Raw genomic sequence first — 4,726 nt, forward strand, 5'->3', positions numbered from 1 at the left:
AAATGGCCCCTTTATTGGAGCTCCCTATAGATCCTATCTCTTCTCTGACCAAATTTGAAATGAAGAGTGGGCTTGTCCTAACGGTCCCTGCCAGAAGCAAGTAAGAGGGGGAGAGCCAATCACAGCCCTACAGTCACACAAGCACAGACAGGCTTCAGTTCCCTATCAGGTCAGCCTAGCTGGTGATTGGTTCCTCTCCTACAGTGCAGTGTATTGAGAGCCGGCGGCTCCCCAGCTCATCCAGAGAATTCAGCCAGCAGGAAGTGGAACAGATGGGCGGGGCTAGTGGGGTTTTGGCGGAATTTCTCAATAAATCAGCATGAAACACAACTTTTTTTAAACACAATCCTTTTATATTTAGAGGAGTATAATTCACTGGTACATTCTTAATTTTTATAGGATATGTCTCCTTTAAAAATAATTTTTACAAAAAATGGGGTGTTAGTACCACACTTTGGCCAAAATATGTATGCTCACGTGCCATGTCAAGGCCCCTCATTTTACCTGAGTCCTACACTGCTTATTAACATTAAAAGTCTGGGACTGTTCCCTTATGCTGTTAAAATTAAAAACGCAAAATAAAATCTTTTAAAAAAAAATTAAAAAAAAGCAAAAGTAAAAATGTAATTAAGTAAAATTGAGGGGTCTTTGTGCTATGTCTTAAAACTTAACCTTTATTAGTGTATTCCATAAATCTAAAAGCGAATCCCAAATTCATTGCACACAACACCAATTTCATAAAATAAGGTAAAACTAAAATCAATTAATTGATTCCTGTTATCACGCTTTCTGTTCTTAATTAAACTCTTTCACAATACATCATACAAAAATGAATTACTGCAAGTCAAGCTACAACCGGAAAGTAGGGGATAAAGTGTGGGGGGTCCAGTTCATTAATGAATATACTATATACAACCAGGTGGAGTCCCCCAGCAAAGGTCCAAGTACTGCTGACCAAAGTGGGGATGACCCACAATATCAGTGAGGTGATTTAATACTTGTTTTACAGCTTGGTCTCTACAAGCCAATTAGCTGAACCCAGCTAAATGAGCCACTCACAGGCTGTGTCTCCTGGGTGGTAGATTTAGTTTATTTTGTCCACAATGGTAGCATATCTTTAGTGGACTTAAAGTTATGGCATATAACTGCAGTAAACAATAAGCGTTAGTCACTCCCAGAGCCTGTATATTTAATATTAAAGGCATAGCATAAAATCTCCTCTTTTGTATTTTTGCTATCAGTACTGAGATTAACTGGCCCCCTGCATGGTTCACACCTCAGATTCAGGCTGTAATTCCCCTGTATTGTACAGTATATACCTGTAATCCCCTGTATTGTTCACACCTTTTCATCTCTGCATTGTTCACCCCCTGCATTGTTCACACCTCAGATTCAGGCTGTAATTCCCCTGTATTGTACAGTATATACATGTAATCCCCTGTATTGTTCACACCTTTTAATCTCTGCATAGCATTGTTCACACCTCAGGTTGAGACTGTAAGCACCCACGTTATTCACCTCTTCACACCTCAGACTGTAGGAGCAGTGCCAGCATTGTGTTACTGTGTGTACTGTATGGCACACACAGACAGCATAGGGCAGACAGAGCATGGCACACATAGGTGGGGGCAGGTAGATGATGGCACACACAGGCAGTACTCTACCTGCCCTATGCTGCCTGTGTGTGCCATACTCTGCCTGCCCTGTGCTGCCTGTTGGAGGTGAATCTGGAAGCGATTTGTTCTGGGAGTTTGTTAGCAGTTGGAAATAGCCATTAAATGGTCCCTAAGGTATGTAATTATGTGCTGCGGGTTGCTGTGCTATCCACAGGGGAGGAGGAAGCATATGGATTTAGGGGTGTGTCTTGTCACACACGTGACATGATATAATTCTTTCACATATGAATGATGGTTGATATCCCCGCAGTGAGCACCAACCATTTTTGCTGCTCTACCACCATTAATGTGGGTATGGTCTTAAAAGCTGTTGTGATAACATGGGTGTGGTTTGAAGTGGGTGCGGTTTAAAAAAGAGAAGTAGTCTAAACTAGCTTCCATTAGCGGCCCTCCACCATGTATGCTAAAGAAATTCTGGCCCTCGGCACCACAGACGTTGGACAGCACTGATCTAGAGAACTACTACAAAGTCCTTCATAGATGGTATCTCACCCCAGAGAAACTTCACCATATATACCCAGGCACTTCAACAGATTGCTGGAGAAACTGTAAAAATAAAGGGACAATGCTACATATATGGTGGAGTTGTAAGAAACTGTTTAACTTCCGGGAATCTGTATTCTACATCATAACAAATACTCTTGATGTTACCTTACCCAAAATCCCTAGCATTGCCCTAACTTGCATATTCCCAGATTTGGGAAGTAAAATGAATGAAAAAATCCTCTCCCATATCCTCATAGCAGCCCGGAGACTGATTGCTGGAGCCTAGAAAAAAAAGGAAGCCCCGTCCTTCCCCCAATTAACAGCAGAAATTCACACCAACATTCAATATGAAAGAGCAGCCCTACATGCCATGAATCGCTGGTCATGTGAAGACCAGTACTGGGCAACATGGATTAACTTCTACAACAAACATAGCCCACACTAGCTTTCTTTTGGAAGTTCACATTATCCAAATTATGACCCCTAATAATGCTCACACAGTGTACAAATTGCCCTGTAACAAACCACACATCAGCTTATAATTCTGATTTTTTTTCTTTCTGTTTATTATCCCCATGTTGCTATAAGGTTAAATAATTTGTTCAGATTTTCCTTCTCACCACACGCTAAAAGATAAGTGTGGGGAGATACCCTTTGTAATATAGTGTTTGATGTTTCCCTCAATAATGTTAATGATATGAGACAAGTTAGCAATTTAAGCACACATGCCCTATCTCTGTAATAATGTAGCATGTGATTATTTATTACTGTACAACACTGTTTTCTTCTCCCAATAAAATTAAGCATTTGATTAAAAATAAAGCATGTATATTGGAAAGTTGCTTGTTTTTGGAGATTCTGTCATAATACATTAACTTAATGGGATAACTTTAATTTAAAGGAGAAGGAAAGCCTAAGTCACTTGGGGGTGCCAAAATGTTAGGCACCCCCAAGTATCTTTAATTGCTTACTGTTTACCCCAGGCTGGTGCCCGTTAAGAGAGAACAGCACCAGCCCGGGGTAGCAGCGAGCGCTTCCTTCTTCCGCGTTGGCGAGCTTGCGCATGTGCATTAGAGTGAAAAGCCGAACTTTAACAACAAAGTTGGCTTTTCACTCTAATGCACATGTGCCAGCCGAGGGATTTATCCGCAGAACAAAATGCAGAAGGAAGTGCTCACTGCAGGTACCCCGGGCTGGTGCTGTTCTCTCCTAACAGGGGCACCAGCCTGGGGTACAAGGTAAGCGATTAAAGGAACAGTAACACCAAAAAATGAAAGTGTATAAAAGTAATAAGAATAAAATATACTGCTGCCCTGCACTGGTACAACTGGTGTGTTTGCCTCAGAAATGTATATAAACAAAGATGCTGTTTACTCACGGGGGCAGCCATTCAAAGGAGAAAAGGCACAGGCACATAGGAGATAACAGATAAACACTATTGTATTCTAGAGAGGTCATCTGTTATCTGCTATGTAACCTGTGCCTTTTCTCCTTTTTTCCAACTTTAATGGCTGCCCCCATGGTTACACAGCAGCTTATTTATATAAATTATACTAGTGTTACTGTAGAAAACACACAACTTTTACCAGTGCAGGGCAACAGTACATTATATTTTAATTACTGTAAAACACTTTCATTTTTTGGTGTTACTGTTCCTTTAAAGTCACTTGGGGGTGCCTAACATTTTGGCACCCCCAAGTGACTTAGTCTTTCCTTTAATTTAAAGGGATACTGTCATGATTTTATAGTAGTAGAAGTTTATCAGAGCACAGGTCACATGACTGTGGTACCCTGGGAAATGAAAAATATGGCTAGCCCCATGTGAAAGTTTAAAATTAAATATAAAAAAAATCTGTGTTTAAAAAAAAAAAAAGGTTTTTCATTGCAGGATTCTGCTGGAAAAGCACTATTAACTGATGCGTTTTGAAAAACACGTCTTCCCATGACAGTGTTTCTTTAATGGAATGATCCCCCTTTAACCAAAGTATGGATCTATGTGTTACTCACGCATCGATAAACTCTTACCTGTTATTAAAATTTATGTAAACAAAAAGGGTTTTACAATGTTTATTTCTACATAAGGCAGGTGTGTGAGATCATTACTAAAACTGACGTGTTAAATAAACGTGAAATGAACAAAAAAGCCTAAAAACATGACATCAGTTTGTGCAAAACCTCTTTATTTTTTGTAAAATCGGTAGAAGCAGCTCTGGGGGCAGCGGATACTGTTTGCAATCAGAAAAAAATAATAATTTTTAAGTTCCCAAGTCGTTACTCTGTGCAGATATAATTTAAGACTAAGGTGGGGGGGGCGGACATGGCAGCATACTAACACGTTTGTTTTTTTGTTTCAAACAGAAGCGGGAGGTGCGGCAACAGAGGAAAGCAAGCTTTACGGCTGAGCAACTACAACACAGTACCCCACTCTGCGTTACGCAGCCTTGTCACTTCCACAAGGCGGCTACGTGCGTGTAGTTGTGACGCCAGTCTCGCGTGATGAGACTTGTAGCGTTGGGATTTTCAGTAACACGGGAAGGTGTGAGCCTGCTGTTAAACAGCAATGA

Source organism: Xenopus tropicalis, chromosome 5, assembly GCF_000004195.4.
Source record: "Xenopus tropicalis strain Nigerian chromosome 5, UCB_Xtro_10.0, whole genome shotgun sequence".
NCBI lineage: Eukaryota > Metazoa > Chordata > Amphibia > Anura > Pipidae > Xenopus > Xenopus tropicalis.